General features: G+C 39.8%; 1 long non-coding RNA gene across 1 annotated transcript in view; it reads right to left on the bottom strand.

Moving 5' to 3' along the window:
* Positions 1 to 313: 313 nt before the first annotated feature.
* The window catches only part of LOC132776294 (uncharacterized), a 31,651-nt gene continuing 5,248 nt past the window's right edge, over positions 314 to 26,716 (bottom strand). Inside the window, exon 2 of the long non-coding RNA XR_009631604.2 lies at positions 314 to 468. This is a non-coding gene — a long non-coding RNA (uncharacterized lncRNA). The remainder of the gene's footprint in view (positions 469 to 26,716) is intronic.

Genomic DNA, 26,716 nt, shown 5'->3' with positions numbered 1-26,716 from the left:
CAGGTTCTGGCAGGCTATGTATGCAACGCTTTCTGTATCATTGTCAAAGAATAATCATTCTCACAGTATACTTGAAAAACAATGTCCCAATGTCCATCAGTTCAACTCATGATGAGTACTGAAAATGGCAAAGCCTAATGTACCAAATTCGAACAAGCCCACCTCTCTACCTCCACTACAACCCATATAATGGCTCCTCAAAATAGGAGAGATCTTTATAACCCATCCTATATTTTCCAGGCTGTTGCTCCAAAGTAGGAAAGGATGTGCAATTCCATCATCACAGAAACAGTTATGAATCTTCAAGCACAGATCATTTCTATCTTTGTTTTTACATGCCATAACATCAATACAGTTGTGTGTTTATGGGCTCTTCTTCTGACTGTACCAAAATTACAATCACATAATTGAGGTTATTCAGGGCATAGATGAGTCATCTGAGAAACTGACGTCACCAAGAATGCATCTCTGTGGATAGAAAAAACACACCAATTTCACCAAGAGTTGTATCTAAATCTTCTGGGAAATGGTGATGTCATATATTGTTGAAACTTAATCTAGGTGTGAAGCAACATCACAATGTAATACTGAAACCAACATACATTTGATAAGTTTTTCTAGCAAGAAGGAATACGAAGATCTTAAATTTCCAGTAATGATCCAACATTCTATATCAACCTGTGGGCCATGACCCACTGATGGGCTACGAGATCCAAAATAAGGCCAGTGGCTCTAGATGATTAAATATGGTTTTCTGGGGGTGAGCAGATGGTGACTACTGGATGGCATATGTTCTGTATCAGAGACTGGAGCTGATGTGGTCTATCCAATGCGATTTTCTGAGTCAGCGCCCCAAATAACCAAACCAAATCTCAAGTTGACCAAAAATTGTTTCGTAACTGTTTTGGTACTAATGTTGGAGAATGGTCCCCTATCAAAGTGGCCCCTGGTCAAGTGGTCCCTGGTCAAAGTGGTCCCTGATCAAGTGGTCCCTGGTCAAAGTGGCTCCAGGTCAAGTGGTCCCTGGTCAAAAAAAGGTTGGGAATCACTGATAGAAATGCACAAGTGGTTGGAAATTAGGATGGAATTCTCATACAAATGTTCAAGAAAAACATGAAAATGTTGTATTTTTGAACTGCAACTTTCAGCATCCTCCAACCAGCAATGGCGATACTGGTTAGAGAATTCCAGGACTTGCAGTCTAAAAAATAGGACTTTTCCAGGCCTTGCTGGCAAACAGCAATTTCTTGCAGCTACTGCTAAATGGAGTAGTGATCCTTATTCCATTGTACAATGCAAAGAAGTAAATCTCCTTCTGTGTTGATACCCTCGAAAACCATAGTGAGAGATATTCATATGCAAATGCTGTGTGCATTTCCTGAATTGCCAATTTCAGTTGTAATCCTATGCACACTTAATTTGGGAGTAAGCCTCACTGAATATGGCCAGACTTAACTTTCAAAGAAATATGATTAGGATTTCATGGGAAAGGGTTGTTATTGCTTTATATTGATTCTTATTTTTAATGCAGTCTTGAGGTCATCAGATTGAAAACATTCTGATTCATAACATTTCTGCCTAAGCTCTGATGAGAAAAAGTACAGCGTAAATCAAATTAATGACAACAATGACAGTCAAGGCAATAATTCTAGTATTTTTTTAAGAATAGAGAGTCTGGCACTTTACATCCCCTTCAAAAATTATTTCTTTGTTATTATTTTTAAAAATACATACAACACATTCCGAAAAAAACGCCACTACCACAAATCAACTTTAGTCCATTCTTTAGATGTGCACAGCTTGTAACTTAGTTTTTTGTTTTTGCTGGGAATCCGTCTAAGGCAGACTTCGGCAAACTTTCTAACTTGGGGGCCACATGGTGGGCCAGAGCGGGGTGGATGAGCCAGGAGGGAGGAGGTTCTCCCCAAGTCCCCTTCCTGTCTTTTCCTCCCCTTCCTCTTCTCTCTTGAAGGCAGAAAGTGAAGGAAATATGGAAATGTTCAAATCCCAAAGGGTTCGCCTTGGTCAGGATGAGATCATGGACAGGAGAGAAAAAGTGCATCCATTCGACCCCATATTGCCTACTCCTGATATAGAATTTAAGAGCTGGAAGAGACCCCCAAGGGCCACTCATTCCCAATCCCCTGCCATGCAAGAAACACAATCAAAGCACTCCTAATAGCCTCTGCAGAAAAGCCTCCAGAGAAGGAGACTCCACCACACTCCCAGGCAACCTGTGCCACTCTCCAACAGCTCTTACTCTCAGGAAGTTCTTTTGAATCATTTCAGTTGAATCTCTTCCCCTGCCATTTGAACTCATTGCTCCCTTGTGCCCCGGTCTCTAGAGCAGCAGAAAGTCAGTTTCCCCCCTCCTCCTCAATGGAACACCCTTTGAAATGTTGAAACATGGTTCTCACGTTCCCTCTCTACTTCTCTTCACCCAGTCAAACATCCCCCAGGAGGTAAGGAGGAAGGAAAAAGAAAAGTAAGGGAGGAAGAGAAGGATGGAAGGGAATGGAGGGAGGAAAGGAAGAAAGGAATGAAAGAGAGAAGGAAGGAAAAACAAAAGGGAAGAAAGGGAGGAAGAGAAGGATGGAAGGAATAGTGGAAGAGAATGGAGGGAGGGAGGGAGGGAGGGAGGGAAGAGAGAAAGAAGGAAAGACAAAAGAGAAGAGAGGGAGGAGAAAGAGAGGGGGAAGGAAGGGAGGAAGGAGGAAACAGGGAAAGAAGGATGAAAGGCTGGAAGGGAAGGAAGGAGGGAGGGAGAAAGAGGGCGGTAAGGGAAGGGGGAAAGAAGAAGGAGAGAGAAGGAAAAATAGGATGGTAATAGAGGAGGGTTTGAGAAAAGAGCCCAAGGGGCTGCAACCGGCCCCCGGGCCTGAGTTTGCCTATACCTAGTCTAAGGCTGTATCTAGGCTGGATTTATACTGCCCTATATCCCAGGTTCTGATCCAGATTATCAGAGTATCCCAGACTCAGTTTAGACTCATATAATCCAGTTCAAAAATTGGATTAGATCCTGGCATACAAGGCACTGCAGATTCATCCTAAGGCTCCCATCCACACTGACCATTTAATGCAGTTTCAAACCATTATAGAATCAAGTGGTTTTGCTGTGCAGATAATTACACAAGAAATCCTGCAATCAATTTGAAACCCAAATTGTGATTATGCAAATCGCAGAGCACTGATATACATTAAAAGTTTTCTTTCGTGTGCTTTTGTGGGGGTTTGTTTTCTGGTAGACACTAGGCCTGGGTAACAAAGGAAAAATTTGTTTCTAAAATCGATTTGTATTTGGGGTTTTTTTTTGTTTCGATATTTAAAATAATTACAAAATTTTCCTTTTAAAAAGTTCGATATTTATGAAATTTCGTAAATGGTAAAAAATTAACGAATCGATTTCCGAAACAATAACGAATCGATTCGTTAATGGCGGACGCGACCGCGAAATACGCTAAAAAACCTCCAAAACCTTCTGAAGCTTCCCTCTCCCTCTGTTGTTGACTGTTGGTGTGATATTATAATTTTTTTTCACTAATTAAACCATAAAACTGGCCCAGACATGCGGAAATAATAACGAAACGACCTCAAAACAATAATGAAACAAATACAATACCGAAATACGAAGCATTTACAAAACGTTTTTGAAAATTCGTTTTTTTAATAATTGCTCCAGAATGGTTCGTTATCGTTTTGTAATTGAAAAAATTAACGAATTATTAACGAATTACGAATTAACGAAACGAAACCGCCCAGCCCTAGTAGACACCACTTCAAGCTGCATTAAATGGTTAGTGCAGATGGGGCCTAAGTAATTAAATCCAAAAGATTTGAAGCCTGATGTTGAGTTTTGTTTTGCAGCCTGCAAACTGTTGGGTTGGAACTTTCTCTTGAGTAGGCATGCATAGATTTCAAGAAATGAGTCAGGATCCTGGGGACCACTTATGATCAGGAGTGTTGCGTGGTTCTCCACTGCATCCCTCCCAGAGCGCATTCCCAAATGTTTTTCCATTCACCAATCTTTGTACAGCACAGGCACCAATATGTGTTTGGAGTTAGTGAAGATGACTTATTTTGGCAGCTATTATTAGATTCAGGATGGGCCAATCCCCTCCTTTTGGGACTATGCCACTTTTGCAATGTGTATATAGTTTTGTTGCATCATTTCCATATTCAATTGTGATTTTTACTCACAAACCAATGTATTTACATGCCCATATGCACCCCAAATGCATTTATTTAAGTGTGTATTATCTCTCAGATTGTTTATTTGCAGATTATTCCTACCCTTAACAATTCAAAAGTAAATTCAACAGCTCTTCTTCTCAAGGTAAGTGGTTATTAGAATGTAGCTTTAAATGCCCTTTTTGATAAGTTGAAAGTACTGAGAATGGATTCAATGCATTTGAAGAAATGTGAAATCTTTTAGAGAGGAATTCGCAAAGACTGAATTCCTGAAGCAGACACCAGGTAAGGGAAATTTCCGTCAATATGGATAGGTTTACACCTTCACACACACATGAATGACCTCTTTGCAATTGCACTATATAGTCAATGTAGACCAGTGGTTGCCAAACATTTTTGACCAAGGACCACTTGATCAGGGGTCACTTTGACCAGGGACCCCCACCCCCTGCTCTCCTGGCATGTCATTTTTTACATGTAGAGAGAGCTCCGGCTACAATCAACTGGAGGCCAGATAAGTTTTCCTTACTTTTCAAAGGGGGTTGGGGGCTCTGGGAAAGGGTGGTGGGGCTTCCAGATGTTCTTGCGGACCAGTCCCATGAGAGCATCTGGACATGGCCTTTCTGGGGTGTGTATAGACAGGCCCCCAGGAGCATCCATGTTTTTCAAACATGGATGGTTTTGGGATAAAGGCCTGTCTGGAACTGCCAGAGACCACTTGACCAGGGACAATTTGAACAGGGATCACTTGAACAGGGACCACTCTCCAACATTAGTACCAAAAGCGTTACGAATTTATTTATTTATTATTTATTTATTTATTTCTTGCATTTCTTGCAATCAGTTTTTGGTCAACTTTAGATTCAGTCTGGTTATTTGGGGTGCTGATTCCAAAAATTGAATTGGACAGACCACATCAGCTCTAGTTTCTGATACAGAACATATGCCATCCAGTAGTCGCCATCTGCTTTCCCAAAGAAAACAATATTTAATAATCTAGAGCTGATGTGGTAGTAGTAATCTTTCATGGGTAGTCAGCCTCTCTCCTCCTGACATCCCCGTTCACTCTAGTTGCCGCAGGGTTTCAAAGCAACAGTGTAGTAATGGTGAGGCTGCGGACCATATTTTCATTCTTGCAGACCACAGGTTGGGAACCACTGGTGTAGACCCATAATGCATTTCAATGCAGTTAAACTGCATTAAATGGATCCAAATTATCGCTGGGGTTAGGAGGGCAGGATCATGGAAAAGCAGGGTAAAAAGTCTAATTTTTTAACCTGTGAGAACACCTCTGTAAGAATCAATAAGTCTTCAAGCATGACTTATGCTTCTATAGGTCCCATTGGTAAAGGGGAGAGGGGATTCCTAGAGATAACATTTTAATCATATCCACAAATAATCAAATCCACAAAGTTCAAATTTGCAAACATATTCATAAGAAGAACAGCATCCCTAGTACAGGTGTGTGTAGATTTTCCTCCATGTCTGTCTATAGGCAGTGGTATAAACCTTTCAGTGCAATTTAATGTGGGATGTATAGATTATTACAGCAAAAGCCAGCCATGGTGTGACTAGGCTTGTTGTGTCAGTAAATGAGTATGTGTGGGAGTGTGTTGTCAAAATCACTTTTGGCTAATTAATGATGCAACCCGGAATCTGCTTTTTGCAGATAACACCCATGCGGCGATCCAGTGGCTCTTGTCCAATGTCTTCTTCATGTTGACTTAATTATAATATGCTCATTATTTCTAATGTTAACAAGAGATGTCAGATGAGAGCCATGGCAGTACAATGATTAAGGGCAGGAGATGTAAATAGGGAAGTCCAAAGTTCAGATCTCGCCTCAGGGCTATGCAGGCTTATGTCATGAAGCACCCAGTGTGCATCATTTATATAATGCTTGGAACTGAATGCTCTTACAAAACAAAACAGAAACTACCATGGATGGGTTTCATAATACATGTAATTGGTTAGTCTTTGGCTAATTAATGATGCAACAAAGAGTCTGCTCTGCGTGGGGAACCTCTGAGCAGCAATAATTGCTATTGTTCAATGTCTCATTCATGTGCCTTTCCCAAAACATGCTCTTTATAACATGATGCCAGGTAAAAAATGCAATAGTGAAGTGATTAATAATGTAAAAATGTGAAGAGGAAAACCTGAGGTTCTAATCTCTCCACAGGTTTTTGTCCTGAAACACCAAATGTGCTTTGTTTTTTAAAGTATTTTCATTAGAGTCAGTGTGGCATTGTGGCTTGAATGTTAGACTAGGATGCTGGGAGATCAGGATCCAAATCCCTGTCCACTTGTAAAAATCCAATGAGTGATCTTGGGCAAATTGTACCTTCTCAGGTCCTGTGTACACTGCCAAATCTATTGAGTAGTCTTGAGCAAATTGTATCTTCTCAGGCCCTGTGTACATTGCCATATAATGCATCATGAAACTGCATTACATAGAATCATAGAGTTGGAAGAGACCTCGTGGGCCATCCAGTCCAACCACCTGCCAAGAAGCAGGAAAATCGTGTTCAAAGCACTCTGAACAGCTGGCCATCCAGCCTCTGTTTAAAAACCTCCAAAGAAGGAGCCTCCACCACACTCCAGGGCAGAGAATTCCACTGCTGAACAGCTCTCACAGTCAGGAAGTTTTTCCTAATGTTCAGGTGGAATCTCCTTTTTTGTAGTTTGAAGCCATTGTTCCGTGCCCTAGTCTCCAAGGAAGCAGAAAACAAGCTTGCTCCCTCCTCCCTGTGGCTTCCTCTCACATATTTATACATGGCTATCATATCTCCTCTCAGCCTTCTCTTCTTCAGGCTAAACATGCTGCTCTTTAAGCTGCTCCTCATAGGGCTTGTTCTCCAGACCCTTGATCATTTTAGTCACCTTCTTCTGGACACATTCCAACTTGTCAATTTCTCTCTTCGATTGTGGTGCCCAGAATTGGACACAATATTCCAAGTGTAGTCTAACCAAGGCAGAATAGGGGTAGCATGAGTTCCCTGGACCTAGACACTATACTCCTATTGATGCAGGTCAAAATCCCATTGGCTTTTTGTTTAACTTGTTGTCCATAAGGACCCCAAGATCTTTTTCACACATACTGCTCTCGAGCCATGTGTCCCCAATTCTGTATCTTTGCATTTCATTTTTTCTGGAGTATCTTGCATTTGTCACTGTTGTACTTCATTTTGTTAGTTTTGGCCCATCTCTAATCTGTTAAGATCATTTTGAATTCTGCTCCTGTCTTCTGGAGTATTGGCTATCCCTCCCTATTTGATAGCCAATGTAGGGTCATATAGTGCAGTTTAACTGCATTCAACTGCATTATATGAGTCTAGGTAAGTAAAGGTAAAGGTTTTCCCCGACATTAAGTCCAGTCGTGTCCGACTCTGGGAGGTGCTCATCTCCATTCCTAAACCAAAGAACCAGCGTTGTCCATAGACATCTCCAAGATCATGTGGTCGGCATGACTGCGTGGAGCTCCCTTATCTTCCTGCCAGAATTGTACCTATTGATCTACTCACATTTGCATGTTTTTGAACTGCTAGGTTGGCAGAAGCTGGGGCTAACAGTGGGAGCTCATGCCGCTCCCTGGATTCAAACCTGAGACCTTTCAATCAGCAAGCTCAGCAGCTCAGCAGGTTATCCCTCTGTGCCACCAGGGGCTCCCTTATGAGTCTACACTGACCATATAACACATTTTCAAAATGTATTATATGGCATGTAGATGGGGCCACAGCCTCAGAGTGGGCAGTGCCAAAACGTCTCTGAATAAATCTTGTCAAAACCCTCTATGGCCCCTTCTACACTGCCATATAAGCCGGATTATCAAAGCAGATAATCCACTTATCTGCTTTGAATTGGATTATATGAGTCTACGCTGCCATATAAACCAGCTCAAAGAAGATAATCTGGATTTTATATGGCAGTGTAGAATGGGCCTATGATGTTGCTGAACTCAGTCAGAGTCCACTTGAAGGCAGTAACAACAACAACAAAAATAACCCATATTGAATGCTCTTACACAACAACACAATTTCTAGAATACTTTTTGTACTACATTTAATCACTCACCTTCTTAGCTCTCTGCCTAAAGATCTGCATAGCTATGTATATTATGTACCTTCAGGTACAGGCAGATCAACATCCTTCCTACACAAGGCCAATAAGGAAGGCCAACATAGTGATCCCATTCCCACACCGAACTAAATATGAAGCCATTAGAGTTGTGTTATCAAAGCTGAGTCATAGTGATGGATCAAAAATGTTTGGAATTGTACATGAACCTGGGCCAAGTGTTTGTGTCCTTCACCTATCTTTTCTCAAAAGTCATCTGAATATGGGGCCAGATTTTGTTGAAACTGAGTTTGTTATGGGCATTGAGGGATATCTGTCATATCAAGATTTTTTTTATATGGTCAAAATGATCAGCTCTAAATGTAATTGGACTACAATTCCCATCAGCCAAATCAGTATAATGAGGGATGTTGGGAGTTACAACAACATCTTACATCTTCTACTATCAGGCACAGAAAGCAAAGAGATCTGATTTGAAGAGGTCAAGGGAAGCCAATCTGGTTTTGCCTGTTGTCGCGGGAATACATTTTTATGTAATGTGTTTAAACGGGCTTTTGGCAACAAAGCTTACTGGCTATAGAATTGGAAAATTAGGTTAGAAACCTTCTGGTAACCATGCCTGTTTAAGTAAACTAATGATAGCAGCTGCACTTTTAATGATTTTTTTTTCAGGGGACATATTCTGATTATGACAGAAGAGGTTCCATTGGCAGTACTATTTTGAATGTGGTTGAGTTTTTCAAGACATTGAATACACTTTGATTACCAACCATTATAAAGTGTTTGTTTGTTTGTTTGTTGCTGTCGTATGCCTTCAAATCTTTGCCGTGCAAGACATATTCTGCACAAAAAATTGTATGTGCTTGCACAGCACAGAAAATGCTGTTGTCTGCACAGGAAACAGCCTTTCCTGTGCATAAAATACTATTTCTGCACATAAATATTTTCTGCATAGAAAATGCTGTTTTCTTTGCAAAATAAACACATGTGAACTTTCAACAGAGTTAAATTCAGATTGCAAATAGTCTTTGAAAGCTATGCAGTCCTTGAAGACTTCCTTGCAACAGGAAGAAAAGTGTTGAAATGATTCATCAGGGAAGAAAAATATTGAAAAATTATATCACTTGTGCAAATAATACTCTGGATTAAAGTATTCCACCCCTCCTTGCACTGTATTGCTGGGAAAATCTTTACTCTTAATTAGAAACCCACAGTGGGTGGCATAGGTATGTTATTATCTCCTGTTTTGCCAGCCCCTAAATATTGATTACATAGTGTAAGGAACTATATGAACAAGCTGAAGTTTTGTTTCTATGGCAGTCCAGCTCTGCTTACACAATAGCATATAGGGCAGGGTCACTCTTCCTGCCTCAGCCACTGACATCCATTAATTATCCAAACAACACTTTTTTGGTTCAACATAACTAGTCATGAGCTGTCTTTGGTCTTAAATCTTCCAGGTATTTTGGACAACAATTCATGTCAGAATCATTGAGTTGGAAGGGACCATAAAGCCCATCAGATCCAACCCTCTGCTCAATTCAGGATCTCCAACTAGAGCAGTGGTTCCCAATCTTTGGTCCTCCTGTCGTTATGGACTTCAACTCCCAGAAATCCCAGTCATCCTACCAGCTGTTAGAAATTGTGGGAACTGAAATCCAAAATACTTGGAGGGCAAAAGGTTGGGAACCACTGAACTAGAGCATCCCTAGCAAGTAGCTGTCCAGCCTCTTTTTGAAGAAACCTAGAGATGGAAATCCCATCATATATCGAGGAAATCGGTTTCATCAGCAAACTACTCTCACTGTCAAGACGTTCCTTCTAATATCCCATTAAAATAAATTATTCTGTAACTTTAAACCTAGTTTTAAGTTAGACCTAGTTGTGTCCTCAAAAGCAGCACAGAACAAGATTGCACTCTCCTCTTTGTGGCAGCCTCTGAATTACAAAGCATAGTCATGTTGCTTCCTCAGTCTTCTCATCACCAAGGTGAGCATGCCCAGATCCTTTAACCTCTCTTGCTATATTTATTCTCCATACCTCGTATTTATCATCCTCATTGCCTTTCAGCTTGTCTACATCTTTCTTAAAATGAGGTACCCAGAAGTGAAAACACTTTTCCAGATGAGGTCTGGCAAGTGCAGAATATAGTGGACTACTTCCCGTGACCTAGAAACTATGGTTCTGTTAATGGAGGCTAGGAGTGTTTCCGTTTTTGCTACAGCTGACTCATGTTCATCTTGTGATCAACGCCACTAAGGTCCTTTTTGTGTGTAGTACTGCATCTTCATCCTATACCTGTGCTTTTGTGGCCTAAATGCAGATGTTTCTACTTTTTTCTGTTGAATTTCATTCTACACATTATCTAATTTATCTTTTTCATTCTGTTCCTATATGTTTTCTGCCTCTCACAGTTTTGTATAATCTGAAAATCTGATTAGCATTCCCTCCACCCTGTCATCTAAATAGTTGATACATATATTCAAAAGTGTTGCTTCCAGGATAGCACCCTACGACTCTTGAGACCCCCTTCCATTTTGAAGCATTGTTGCTAATGCCAACTCTTTGGGTATGGTTTTCCAACCAAGTATGGATCCATCTCATAGGTGTTTCTTGATAAACCCACACTGGGTCCTACTAACAATTGCATTGTCATTGGATACTATCAAAAGATGGGTATAATCCATTCTAATATTTGTCCTAGCACTTCTCTTTCCTAGCCTGTAGTTTCCTGTATTTTTTTAAAGAAAGGGACAATGGGTTGCTGTGAGTTGTTCGGGCGGTATGCCCATGTTCCAGAAGTGTTCGCTCCTGACGTTTCGCCCACATCTATGGCAGGCATCATTTGCTCATCTCCAGTCCTCTAGTGCCTCACCTGTTTTGCAAGATTTCTCAGAAATGATGCCAATGGTTCTACAATTGTGTCAGAAAATTCCTTTTGTACTCTGGGATGCAGTTTATTTATTTAGAACATTTGTATCCTGTCCTATTCTCGATCTCCAAAGAGGGACTCAGGGCAGCTTACTTAGTTCACTTAGCCCTGGCGATTTGGACTCATTTAGGCTAACTAGGGCCCCTTCCACACAGCTGTATAAAATCCACATTGAACTGGATTATATGGCAATGTAGACTCAGATAACCCAGTTCAAAGCAGATATTGTGGGTTATCTGCCTTGATATTCTGCGTTAAATGGCTGCATGGAAGGGCTCTAGGTGATCCCTGTCAAACTCTTTATCATTCTTTATTTGTCACCAGAATTCTTTGCCAAGGTCTCTGCTAATACATGAAAACACACACTCTAGTTTTTTGAGAAAGAACTGAAACAAAATAAATATTGAACAGTCTTGCCCTTTCATTGTGATCTGTTAACATTTTGCCATTTTTGCTGAGCACCAGTCTAATTGTTTCCTTTGTCGTTCTTTTGCTTCAAACATGTTTGAAAAACTCTTTGTTGCTCTTTGCTTGCCTAGTTAGTCTCAGCTCATTTTGAAGGTTGGCTTATCATATACTATTCCTGCAAGCTTGAACTATGTATTCTTCCTTGGCAATTTTCCCTTCTTTTCATTCTTTATGCTGGATCCTTTTTATTTTCACCTGCAGGTTGAATTTCCTTTGCAGTGACATTTGCTTTTTCAGACATTCCCAATTTTTCTTACTCGGTGGATTTTAAAATTGTGCTTTTAGCAGCTCTTGCTTCATGAAACCTCACACATGATGTGTGTGTGTGTGTTTCTCTTTAGCATCTGTAAGCCTTGGCCTCTACTTAGTATTTCCCCAAATCTGATATCATCAGGCATTTTAACTCCACCTTCCACTACAACAAAGTACATAATGAAATGGTGGAAGAGTCTCTCTCTAATCAGGAACTATATACACTCTCTTGTCCAATCTAAGAATAAATGAATGATACCTAAAAATTATTTAGGATAGAAAGTTGAATCCTGTGCATGTAAATAGTTTAAACTTTGTCTATTCCCACTGGATATATGCAGACAAACCAGATATAGGATTGCAGCCCACAATCTTTGAGTTATGCATGAGGCAAGAGGCAAACTACAGGTGAATGCAAGCAACATGCTTAGTTTTTATTTGACACAGCTGATTAGATTTCAGGGGAAGTTTCTTCAGCCCAGTGCACAAGATTACCATTAGGTTCAAGAGCTGACAAGACTGATTTGTGCTAGTCCCATGGAATAAGCAATGTAAAGCGGGACAGATTAACTTTTAACGGAGTAATTTATGTTGGTAAAGTTGTGTGCAATGTTTTCATTTACATCAATTTTAAATCAGGCAGAGCATAAGCTAAATGTCCAAATGCAAGATGTGCTGCTAATGCAGATTTTATCCCACACCGGACTCGCTCAAAGTTATTTTCACTGTTCTGACATGTTGCCAAAAGAGGAAGTTAGGGAAAGTTTGTAAAAGAAATTGGGTTGTTGTAAGTTTTTAAAAATCACAACAGTAAATAAAGAACAACATTCAAAAACGGTAAATTCAGACAAGAAACAATCAAGGACAGCTAATCATCGCTCAACAAAGGATTCCTGCAGGCAGTAAGAAGCCACACCTTGAAAACTGCTAGGCCATTAAATGCTAATCAAGGTGGCCAACTGAAACATTCACACCTACCTCCAACAGAGAAGAGTTCTTTCTCCCACCCTGGACATTTCGCAAATATATAAATCCCATTTTCCTAGTTTCCAACAGACCTCACAACCTCTGAGGATGCCTGCCACAGATGCAGGTGAAACATCAGGAGAGAAAGCTTCTGGAACATGGCCATACAGCCCAAAAAACTTACAACAGCCCAGTGATTCCAGTCATGAAATCCTTCAACAATATGTAAAAGAAATTATCCAGGCCTAGTTAAAAAGCTTTCTGTATCCAGGATGGGGAGTTTTAAATGAGCTCAGAAGTACTCTTTCCTTATATTAAACCAGTTGTTACAACTATTTTCTCCCTATCTAAGTGGAAAACACTCTGCACATGGAAAGTACTATCACCCAATTTAGTTACATGGAAATTTGGTGTGCCATTGAGGAAATGGGGAGGTGGGAGTAGTCAAGAAAAGGTCTGTAACAGAAAATGTATTATATTGGGTTGCTGTAAGTTTTCCAGGCTTTATGGCCATTTTCCAGAAGCATTCTCTCCTGACGTTTCACCCACATCTATGGCAGGCATCCTAAGAGGTTGTGAGGTCTGTTGGAAACTGGGCAGGTGGGGTTTATATATCTGTGGAATGTCACTATTGTTAAAGGACATTTAACATTCACAGGATATAATGTTATTCTCTAGAGAAGCTGGGCATCCTTCATCCAAGATGCTTAGAACCTTTTTTATTATTATTATTTTGGAATACCTATATTTGCATTTACAAAGTGAGTAGGAGATGGTGGAAAGCGGGGTTAGTCATAGGTCCAGCTCTTGCTGAGCCAACTCAGGGAAAGCCTACTCTACCATTGCCCAAAGTGGAAACCACCATCTCACTTTCACCTGTTCTCTTTTTCCCATCAGGGCACCTTGGAAAAACACACCAAAAAAATCCCTCAGTGGGCATTCGATATGTGACTACTCCCCAAAGGTAAAAGTGGAAAGCTGATGGCAAAATGCTTTGAGCTTTGGAGTATTTCGGATTACTGGATAGGGTAGACTCAAACTGGATCTGTACTCATTACATTACATCCATCTACTACTCTCTTCCTACATGCTGGTTATGCTGTCCCCCCAACAGATCTAGTTAGATAGCACAGCATAGGGAAAGGATGTTTCAATCCATATCTCCCCTTGCCATATATCTGCCAAAAGTTATTTCCCAGACATTATTTTCCTGTCAACTGTTATTCTTTGCTACTAAAAATCTTCAGGGACAGAACAAGGGATAGATAGTTGACAAGAAAATGGCATGGGAAAGAAAGGATTTTTTTTTAAAAAAAGAGAGAGAAACAGCAGTATGTAATAGAGCTCTTTGAACTCAATGTTTGTTCTTATATTGTAATGAAGCATTGAGCAGTGATCTTTGACTTTTAGATGGATCCTGTACAATAACTGAATCACTTCCCTTGCCTCTGAGTAGGTGGTGGAGGACCCAGCTATTATTTCATACTCTTCAACTGTTCCCCCACTTTTCAGCTGTTTTTAAAAATGTCCCAGTTTTATTTTTCCTCTCGTCATTATACCCCTTTCTTCTCACTGTACTTCAATTGCTGCATACTGAGTTCAAAGTGCAGTAGGATGAGAAGAAAAAGATAAAAAAAAAAACCTTGCCCTTTCTTGCAGGTTCCGGCTAAACAAATTGCTGCAGCCTCTCCTACCTTGTATATTCTTTCACATTAATACTTTGTTGCTTCTTGACCACATTGTCATGTTGAAAGGCTGCACATGTCCCAATTGTCATCTTTGGAGCATTCAAGAGTATGTTCTTGACAAATTTTGCCATTTCTGGGTTTTGCCCATCAAGTTCAAGTACAAATGTTCCATTCTATTATGTGGTCTTCTCTCTAGAAGGGTTCTTAGAGACATTTGCCATTGGTCCCAAACTGGGAGAAAGAGACAATATGTAGAAAATAAAAACAGTAGATTTATAATAACAATAAGGACAAAAAAATCTATCTAGACTTATGCTAGTTCCCCACACCGTATACAAACACATACATTTCAAAAAATGAACACTTTTCCCGGACCTCAGCTGGATCTATATGTATCCACATATTCTGGGGTAACTGCTCCAGATGTTTACTGATATGACCTGGGAGCATTCCAGGAGTTCTTTGGGTATTTGGGTGGCTAGCCAAGCCAAGGGCATATTTGGGCCACTACTGTTGCTGTGTCATTAGCCACAAGCAGCTCCCTGTACAAATGTTGGTCACATGGTTGCAACCTCATCAGATGCATTAAAAGTGTGGACACTGGACTTGACCAGATCTAGCTGGATTCCTGAAGATGGTCTTTGGATTCTGTTTCCATGTGCTTAGGAAATGGAGCTCTACAGAAGTCCCACTAAGGTCATCACATGACGTAAGGGCACTTCCAGTGGGACTCCATGGCACTTAGTTTGTTAAGCGCATGGAAACATCTTCAGGAGTTAGGGAAAGCAGAAAGAAGACAGGGAAAGGTGCAGAAAGGGCATGGGATGTCTAGCCATTCCAGAAGACAGGGAAATGGTAGGGAACAGGGTAAGATAGTTCTCTCCACTTTCCCCTCGTCCGTCTAATGAAGTCCCAGATCCCATTTCTTCTTTCATCTGATTTAAAGCAGGATGCAGGAATTCTGCTGCAAATCCTTGAAAGTTGAGTCCACTCCTTCAACATTCTCATCTCACCCAAACTCTATTTAGATACCCCCCCCCCCCCCACTTCCCATCTTCCTAAACTATCCCTTACTGATGAGGTCTATCTAACACTACTTCTACCTAGAATCATAGAGTTGGAAGAGACTGCAAGGGCTATTCATTCCAACCCCCTGCCATGCAGAAACACACAAAGCACCCCTAACAACCCCACCACCCTGTGAGGCAGGATATTCTATTGCTGAACAGCTATCTATTTAACACATATTTCATAACCTGTGGTTAGCTGGCTCTCTCCAAGTTTGACCAACTTGACGCTTCACAGCTGAGGATGATGGAAGGATATCAGATTAGGGGAAGGCTGAACTAAAGGATTTGTCTGTTTTCATGTATTTCCACATGAGAGGTGAGGTCACCACCCAAGAACATTCGCTCTTGAATATGAAGGTATCACCATCTGAGAATATCCCCCTCCCAGTTATGGAACATCTCCAGAGAGGTCAGCCTGGCTCCTACTTTGTAATTCTTTCAATATTAGGAAAATAGATTTCTTTTCTTCTCACAGACTTTCCCATGCTTTGTGTATTTTTGCTATTGTGCTGGGTTAGAAAAGTTTTCAAACTCTGATATTTAGTTCTCTCTGTGATTGATGCCTCTTCTATTTTAGTCTTTGTTTGCACGGATAGTTTTATCATGCTGGGTTTTTTATTTGTTCTATATGGATTTTTGGATTTCATTTGTTTTATTGTACGTCACCCAGAGAGCAATTTGCTGAAGGGCAACTAATACACTTTTCATATAAATAAATCATCAGTAATAGGATCCCAGAACTCAAGGGAGCCAGAAGGCAATGAAGAGGAGTGGAGGGAAAGCCGTTTTGTATTTTCCAAGCGTGCTTTCCACTCCCCCAGCCCACCAGCTCTTTATCTGTTTTCCTGTATTCATATCTGTCTTGGTTGTCAAAACTTTTTCTATAAGATAATTTTCTAGATTCGAAATGGTTCAGGGAAAGTGACAGAACACAATCTCTCCTGTCTCATTTGAGATTTGGTGACCTGTTTCTCCCCTCAAAGAAGAAGGAAGTTGGGTTAAAAGAGGGTGGGGTACATTTGCTGACTTCTGCAAAAGTCTGGTCTGATCTGGCATCTTTCTACCACTTCCTGGCACTGCCTCCGATCCCCTGACAAACACTGTTGCTGCCTCTTTGGAAACCAGCAGAGGTTGGCTGTGGACTGCATGATACAGGCCTGTTTGTGTCAAATATCTTGTTAAAAGAACATGAGAGAAAGTGGAACAGGTTAAAAACTACTCTTAGCACGTTAGGCCTCAGATGACAATTTTATGCAACAAAACAAGGAGCAGATTGTTTAATCTCCCCTTGACAAATATAAAAGGCAAAGTAATGAAGTGACGGTAATTAAAATAGCAGATAATAGGCATTTATAAAACAAACAACGATTACGCAGATTTGCTCAGGATATGCTGCCAGCAGAATTGCATCTATAAGAGAGATTAGTATTCCTTCTATGGTCATCTTCAAAAGCTATTGCTGAACATCTTTCCATGACAACGATTTCTCTACGGATATCTCTGTTTTGAAAATGGGGACTCTCGACCCTTTGGATGTTTTTGGATTGCAAATTCACAGGGACTGATGAGAGTTGTAGTGCAGCAGTGCAGCTACTCTGGGGGGTTAGAAAATTCCCATCCCTCTTCTGTTTGTCCAATATATTCCCAGTTTAAAAGTAAAGAACCATAAGACAAAAGAACAGGAAAGGAACTTGAAGTCCCACAACAACAGTTAACACTTGGACAACAACCAAACAGGCACAAAGGACATTGTAAATTTCTACTTATATTATGGTAGCTATTTTACATGTTGCACCTATTTCAACTTTGTGCACCGAGACAAGCAACTTTGACACAGTTCTGAGAAGCCTGTGTGTTTCGTGTGTGGTTTTGGTTTTTTTTTTGTTCTTTTTGTTGTTGTTGTTAATGCAATTCCTGTTTTGGTGAAAGTTAAATGGCCTCATCTAGCAATGCAATAATTCAATATAACTCAAGTGGTCTGTCTTCAGAATTCAAGTGATTTTAAAATACAGGCTACCCAGGGCAACTTTCTCAACATATTAAGCAAAGTGTTGAGAAGTTTATTTCTATCACCTTGATCCAAACTGAGATAGCAGACTCTCTGGTTTATGATAAGCAGTACTTTATGAGAGATCTTTGTAATTATTCTGCATTCATCTATGCTCTGAAACAACCTTTTCTAGCTTGCTCCTTTCCATCATCATTACCATTGGTCACGTTGGTCATGGAGGCTTGAAAACAGAGTTGGGCTACTGCTGAAAAAGCCTTCCCTGGATCCCCTGGACTTTAACATTTACAGATCACTCTCTAACATTTTCTTTCTTGGGGGCAAAATGATTGAGAAGGTAGTTACCCTCCAACTTAAGGTAGTCTTGGACGACACACACTTCCTTAAACCATTTCAAATCGGCTTCAGAGCAGGATACAAAGTTGAGACTGCTATGGTCATCTTAGTGGATGATCTACATTTTAATACTAACAAAGAGTGAGGGTCTCTGTTGGTGCTTCTGGACCTCTCGGCAGCTTTCGATACCATTCACCATGGTATCCTTCTGGAATGCCTGAGGGGTTTGGGAGGAGATAATACATTATATGAGTCTTATTTTTCACTGACCTGGCATTGCTTAAGAGCAGGCAACTGGTGGATTCCGTGTCATTGGAACAAAAGATCTACTTTGGATTTTAGTCTAAACTTTAAATGATCTCTCTAACATGCTCCAGACCTATTCAGGAGATAGGTTTCAGTACTTTGGATAGCTCTTAGAATGAAATACAGAGTAGATTCACACCACAAACTCAATTGTGCACTTTTCCTATTTAGTGCACGAAAGCTGGTTGGTCTGGCAATGAATCTTCTTTCTTCAACATTTTGATGGAACAGCATTTTCCACTGTATTTGAAGGCAGATGTCTCAGTTCTGAGGTGTTGGACATACAGTGTGGCACACAGTTCTCTCTTACAGCATCTTGTTGCTACCTCTCAGCGAATGGTTGAGATACATATCTTGCTCTGTCTAATGGTTGGACTAGCTTATTTTCATTACAACATTGGGGAGAGGAAAAATCTTTGCCATGGTTGTGATGTGAGAGGGAACGTGAAGCATTAAGTTTTCCCTCCTCACATGTCGTTGTCCCATTCAAAATGACCTCACTATACTGACTGTTTTATGTTTGTAATAATCTTCGCATAGCACTTGAGGCTCAAGATGCTGGCTCTCTGTTTAGGGGGCATGCTCCACGAGGGCCACCTAATGATTTCATGCTAGAGTTGAGACTCAGACCAGATACTCTTGAATCATATTCAGCTCTACAGAAACAGCTGGATACCAACTCGATCTTTTTATACCTCTGCATTATTCAAGATAATTTGCTCTATATTTTAAGATGAACCTCTAAAATGGGTGTAGTTACTTCTTCTAGATGAACTTAATTTAGTGGAAATGCCAGCTCCAATGTATTCAACTCTTTCTCCCTGAAGACACATTCTGAAGCTGAGCTTTGGTGAGTCCTGGAATAAAATGAGGATGCATATTTAGGTAAATCAAGTATTTGACAGCTCTTCACAGACCAAATCTGCTGAAGGAAAGAGTTTTGCTGCTAAGACAGTCCTTTGTGCACTGTTTGGCAAACAAATAGGGACATTTATATGGATGTGCATTGTCGTTCCTTATTTACCTTATGTTTTGTCCATATTGCAAATTCTGTAAAAGTAGGCAGATTGTATAGTTATCAGTTAGCGATTGTCACAATTTGCCAAGCTTGTCATTATACTAGATAAATTGTCCTGTTGCCCAGGCTTACATATTAAACCTTCCCAAATTCTGTTTTCTAGAAAGGCATAAATATTGCTCCAGTTATTCGAAAGGATTGACAAACATGCCAGTTTCAATGTGTTTACAAAATCTGCTGGTGGTGTTTATAGCAGAGTATGCTTTCAGGCATTTGAGACAGCACAAGTTGGCCACAACTGAATAATATAGCAAAGAATTAGCCAAGTGTGAATGCCTGTGAAATGTAGTCCGTTAACAATAGCTCAGGGCAAGGCATGTCTCTCATTTATGACAGGGTGTACTTGTTACTAAATCCCTCCTTCCTGGCCATATTGGTGTTTTGAATCATCTTTCTGAATTCTCTTGCCCATGAGAGATGCTGACATCTTGAAGCTTTCAGGAACATAAGCCTCACTAAATACAATGATCCCCCACTCAATATGGCCTGAAGGTCATATTGAGTGCAAGCCAATAGGCAAAACCACCTCCACTCTTCTGGGTTGCAGCTACAGAGATAGTTCCCTTCCAGAATAGGAATTCTGCTCTCCAATGAAAATTTCCTTCTGACTCCAAATTTCTAACATGGCAGTGACTTGAAACTTCAGCTGAATATTTAGAAATACAGATTAGGCATCCAAAGAAAAATGTCAGCCAATATGGGAATTCTATTTTTTTTTAATTTAAAGCATTTATATTTTGCCCTTTTCACCCTGAAGGGGACTATGGGTAGAGCACAACATATATACAGCAAACATTCAATAAACATTAAAATCAGTCAATCGATTCTAGGAGGGAATTATTTTTAGAGTTTCAGTTTCTACAATGCTCATTTTGGCCCTTACTTGTAAACCAACCTTGATACTGCTGGCATTCAAATTTAGCATGGTTGCCCTGCTGTCCCTCATGCACATAGGTTAGAATCTCATTGGTTAGGACGAATATGAAACAGACCCATACATTGTGTGTCAACGCTGAGGCAAATCCAATTTATACAACAGCTCCATTTCAGTCTGAATATCGGATTTGGTTACCATTCACCATATTCTATCCCACACACTGTACATGAGAAAGCAGTGAACTGCTCACTTTAGCACTCAACACATCATCACTATAAAAGAACAACTTATGTAATTATTTCTGATCATTCTAAAACATTTTGAAAGAAGGGATATTTCATGCCTGGGAAGGATGGGCAGGACTGCCTATGGAGAGGCTGCAAAGCTGGATGAAGTTTCTAAAACATAGACATCTGGAATTGCTCATTCCAGATTCAAAGGACTGTGCTGGGTGGCTTTATATATTATGTGATTATATGATATGAGCCCAGGAGTTGGTGCCAATTCCACATTTATTGTTTAGGAAGCATATTTTTAGTCCCAAGAATACGAATAACAAGGATCAAAGTGTTTGAGGAATACCAGAAACCTTTGAAACAGAGAGGCAGCTGAAGTAGCTTCAGAAACTGCCAAATCTCCCTCTAGCTAAAGAGAAAGGATAAACTGTGCAAACGTGGTATGTGCAAAATATACAGTTTATATGGGTAAGAGGAATGCTGGTTAAAATAATTCATTTCTTTCAGCACAGAGCCTTGAGAGTGTTCCAATCACAACACTACAGACTAATCATACTCTACCCAAATATGTCAACTTATTATAAATTGTCGGGGTTAGCACAATCCTACCTCGAAACACTGAGTCTACAAATGAAAACGTTTGCTGTGGACCAACAACTGGCATGTTCTGGTTCCCCTGTCTCCAACTGAGCGCTAAAAACATGTTTAGATGTAGTTATGTAGTAGTGTTTGCAGTCAAGTGGCAAACTTATGCCAAAGAAAAAAGAAATGCACAATCAAACAGGAGGCCCTAAATTTGTATAACACTAGCATGTGCTAATTACTAGATACAGTGTTAGAAAGTGGAATAGTCATTAAAATACAAGCATAGTGGGATAAACTGTGAACAGAGAGGAAGGTGCTTTGTCTGCTGATCAGATGTTAATTCTTCATGGCCAACTTCAAGGTCCCTGTTCTCTATTTAAACAAGGCTTGGATTAGAATACAGGTATGAATAATGTTTACCACAGACTACAAATGCCCCTCTCCAGGCATGTAGCCGGGGGGGGGGGGGGGGGCTTGAGGGGCTTCAGCCCCCCCCCCCCCCCCGAAATTCTCATGGTGGTTCGCGAAAAGGCCTTACTGGTGCATTATTTAAACTGTTATGTTTATTCATATCATGATCTGATCACCATACTCAATATATCCCATATGCATGGGGGTATTCGGGTAATGATACAAAAGGTTTACTAGGCTAAACCCTCTTTCACTCAGACTCAGCCCCCCCTGAAACGCACCTCCCCGAAGCCCCCCCTGAAAAAAACTCAGCCCCCCCCCCCCGAATCGAAATCCTGGCTACGGGTCTGCCCCTCTCCCAGAACTTGTTGTAGCCTGCAGGATTTCTTGGACACCCCCCTTTCAGAAGAATCCCTTAAGCCATGCTTTAAAAAAATTATGGGAAAATGTTCCCCCGATAAGTAAATAACTATCCTTGGAGACCACCAGGAATAGCAGTTTACTTTGAAACACCTTTTAAAGGACAAATTCCAAGCAAAAGAAACATAAATGCAAACTGCTTCCCCACCAATGGTGTAGTGTGACTTGTCACAGGAGTGAAAACTGACATATCCATGAGCTATATTGCCAAGGCCTCTCCTCTGACAGATAGAAGACAGACATCCTGCTCTATAGTAAGTAGCCACCGCAGAATTTATATGAGACTTAACCTCATAGTGCAGCAAGAGACCACAATGTTATCACATCCAATTAGTAGGGATCTGTCTCATTTTAAGACAGCTGTAGGTATCAGTCTATCAGCAGTAGGGAGGAGGGACTGAATCATGGACAAAACATTTAGGTCAGATATAAGTGTTGTCCTTTGAATCCTTATCACACTAAAAGTAGGACAGTGTATCTGAGAAACAACTACCTCGTAATCACTGAGCTACTTCTCAGATGGCAACAATATAAGTGGACTTCAGGCCTGAGAAGATGTTAAAAAGACATTTGACAAGCAAGGACAGGTTAGTATCTTGCCTTCATGACAGACATTAGGCTTTGTTTATTTCAATAGTATCATGAATTCAGTTCACTTTGTGCTTTTTCTGATGCAGTCACTAATTATGAAATCAAGAATCATGATAAACCATCTATGTCCTAGCAACTACGCAGCCCCCATGACGATAACAAAATTGCCAGTGCAAATAGATATTGTTTACTCTGTGTGTTTATGTGTAGATGTGACCTACATCCAATAGCAAAGCAGTGCTACTTCTGCACTACATTACATGCTGTTTAGTACATTAAGGGTACAGAGATAGACAACTCCCTTTAGGTAGTTAGTGTGGATTTGTTTCCTTTATAAAACGGAAGTACTTGTACATTGATGGAAATTCGTTAATATATGTATTAATTTTAAAAGGCTGGTATCTGCCTTATTATTTGAAACATTTTGGGGCAATTATCAACAAGGCCTTAAAGGCCTAAAATGTTTCATTATATTTAGGTGGATTGCCATCGCTAAGTCCTTTTATTTGTTTTCCACCAATCTCATCTTAGAGAGATGGAGACATATAGGATGCAAGTCCTGGGCTGATTGGGCTTTATAGGACAAAACTGGACTCTTGATTAATGAGCAGAAACAAACTAGAAGTCATCTGAGTTGTCTTTTTTTCCTCTCTGTCTAATATTGCTGAAAAATATTCCCTTTGATATTATAAATGAATAATTTTGCCACCATTTTCTGCAGTTTCTAATATTCAAGAGCAGCCCCAAATATAATACATTGTAGTAATCAATTCTGGCTGTTAGCAATATCTGGATAAACATGTAAGACAGGGATATCCAATCTTTTGGTTTCGCTGGGCCACATTGAAAGAATTGTCTTGAGCCACACACTGCCATAAAACTGAAGCCAAACAAAAACAAGAGCATATGGTGCATGGTGGCACTATGTCTAGGACAGAATACATACTTGAATTCCTTTTCACAGTTCATTTTACATGACATTGCAACAGAATCCTCTTGCTCTTTATTTTATTAGTGAAATTTAAGTTTTTCAGTTCTTCTGGCCAAACTGTTTGCAATTATAATACAAAATATTGTGATATTTGTGGACATAAAATATTCTGATTATTTTGTTCCGTTCTGCTGTTTTCGTTCTGTTCTTGAGCACAAAGTTTGTGCTCAAGAGCTGTGCAATTGAGTTACTAAGAGATCTCAAAAGAAAACCCTCATAATGTTTAAGTAAGTGTGCAACTTTGTGTTGGACCACATTCATAACTGTTCTGGGTTGCATGCAGCCCATGGGCCACAGGTTGGGCAAACCTGATGTAAAGCTTTCATTGTCTAGCAAAAACAAATCACAGCTGGTATCTCAAAATAAATTGTTGAATGATTCTTTATGTTACATGAGTCACATGGGCCTCCAAAATAAAAAAAGGCCAAATCAACAGGTTGTCCTCATGCTCCCAACATGATGTCTGAAGAGGGGCACAACTGAGTCATGACAAACCATACTATTATCCCAGATACCAAATGTACCACCATCTTGTGTGAAATGAATTTATTAGTCCTCATCTAGCCTAATACAATCAATAGTTCAGCACTTTGTTTGATCCAAATTAAATTAAAATATAGGAATCATCAAAACATGCTGAAACCTGTACATATAATTTATTTATTTCCTATCTAAGAAGGTTGGGATGTAAGACAGCATAATAAAAATTAGATAAAGCTTGGGATGCTACTAATTACAAAATCAGCATTTCTAAAATGAGAATCGTAATGACATAGCTGTTCAGACAACCCAAGAAGAACAATTAATCAAAGAATACCTTTGGATCTCCCAACATGTAAATAACATGAATATCAAGCAATACTATTTAGCTAACTACTGTACTGGGGCATCATGCCATCTAATTTCATCATAGAGCTTGTATGATAGAATGCTCTTCCCAAGTGATTGTGCCTCCTTCTATGGCAGTGAAAAACTTGTATATATGAAAAGGTCTTTAATAACTAATTAGGTCTAAACTGACATGCCAGCCATTTAATGTTTCCATGTATTCAAAAAACTTTTATGACTGTGCTAAATTAATAATTTTGTATTTATTATTTATTGAATTTTATGATTTTTATTAGATTTCAATTACATTCCCTTTCACCCTAACTTTAGAAGATAAGTGGGAAATAAATATATAAATTATATTTATTGGTCACAGCACGTCCAATCAGTATATCAAGCATCTAGGCACAGAAGCAATAATGGGGAAATCTGAAATTGTAATAGATATAATATGCTAATATAATAACTGCATGCATTGCAACATTGCTAAGTTGTCTTTCGGGAAAAGTTTTATCTCATGCTGAGCAGCATCTATAGCAGTCCACAACTATTTATGAAAGTAAAATGAGTTCCCTCCATAAAAAGAAAGGCATCAACTGCTTCTCTGTAATGTACATGTTTGTAAACAAATGTGCATGCGTGCTTGTGTTCTTTTTAAGCATCAGAAAAGCCACCAAAAAACCAGGGTCATATTTCCTTGCTTCATTTACTTCCAAAAAGCATTTGACTCCATCTGGCACTATGACACTAAAAATTGCTGCTAAGAAGGATTGAGAGAATAACATATTTACTTATCCAATTTATATGCACCTCCCTATGTAGGCTACAAATTAGAAGCAACTAACCTTTGGCTGTAAAACAAGAAAGAAGCAAAAACCACGGGTACATCCTCATCCCAGCTGCCTCCAGACTGTACATAAATCATCTTCTGATTTTAACAGTCATCAACACTGTTGATTAAGAATGCAGAAATTCCTCAGCAGCTGTACACTGTTGACCGCCTCATGTCGGGTCAAAATCTAATAATAGTTCAGGTGAGATACTGAGATGGAGATCTTGCTTCTGTTCTGGAGATCCTGTGTGTTGGCATTATTCAATACCAAATGAGTGTCGTCCTTAAACCCCCTAAACCTCCAGGGCCAAATCAATCCCCCATCTTCAGCCCTAAATAATGATGATGATGATTTCTTACCTGCTTCTCCTCATGGACTGAAACATGGCACAACATAGTTAATTAAAATACAAATATATAATGTAAAACTTTTAAAATACATATCAACCTCTTCTTCCTTCCTTGTGTTGTCCCTCATTCTTATAGTCCTGAGGTCCAGTGAACTGATCCACCTACAGTGTTGTCCAGCCACAATAACCCCACCTCTGGAAGGTGTATTGTTCAACATGAGCTTCATAATATTTTTTTTCTTTTTTTAAAAAAAACCCTTTCCAGACTTATATAAGTTTAAGTCACCGGGAGACCAGGAATGGACCAGCAGCAGCTTTACCCCTCAAAAGACTTTATTGTTCCTAATCCTTCAATACATTATATCTATTTTTCTTGAATTTCTATATGACTTGTATCTTTATGTGTACTGTATCTATTTCTTACATATATAAAATGTATAGCAGTGCTTATAAAATGTAGCAAGATGTAGCCCAGAGACCACCCAAAATAATCTTCCCAAAATAATCCCTTGGGAACAGGAATGTTGAACAAATCCCTTTGGCCATTTCCCAAGCCAGGTAATCATCAGATCCATTGCTTATGTATATGCAAAAAATTATGACTTCCCTTTTCAGTAGAGCTCCCAGCCAATCAGGGTGTGGATCCTGAACAGCCCCACTTTCAACCAATGGGGGGGGGGGAGCAGGAAGTCTGAATAGATGTTAAACTGTATAAGATGTCTTTCTTTCATCTGCATCTTGCTTGTACTTGCATCCCTCTGTGGCTTGTCTTCAACCTAGTGATCTGATTTTCTGTCCTGGCCCATTTGGTTTAGCATATGCTTGCCGGGAATGGATCCTCTTATCCGTGGTCCTAGCTTAACCACTACAATAGAACACCGAGGTCTGAGTCCTCAAGCAGATCCACACGCATTGAACAATTGATTTGATATACCGTATATACTGTAATTCAGACTTATAGAATTCTGGCCTTCATATTTTCTTACAATCTAAAGTCTTATTTCACAATTCATCTCGTAGAGTGGAAATAACAGTATACTGTTGGACTTGAATAATAGGACATATGCATCCTGCCTCATGCAAAATTATATCTGCCGCAGTGCCTTCAGTTAACATCACTTAGGAAAACATACGCTGTAGGCTTGACTTCTAAAGTAAGGTATCCCTCCTCCCCCAGCCAGTGCCCTGTGTTCTTTCCAGAGTTTTGTGGTGAGACGTTGACTTTA

Source organism: Anolis sagrei, chromosome 5 (assembly GCF_037176765.1).
Source record: "Anolis sagrei isolate rAnoSag1 chromosome 5, rAnoSag1.mat, whole genome shotgun sequence".
NCBI classification, from domain to species: domain Eukaryota; kingdom Metazoa; phylum Chordata; class Lepidosauria; order Squamata; family Dactyloidae; genus Anolis; species Anolis sagrei.
Note: the sequence above shows the minus strand (reverse complement) of the source record. Positions and strands in the feature narration are given on the sequence as shown.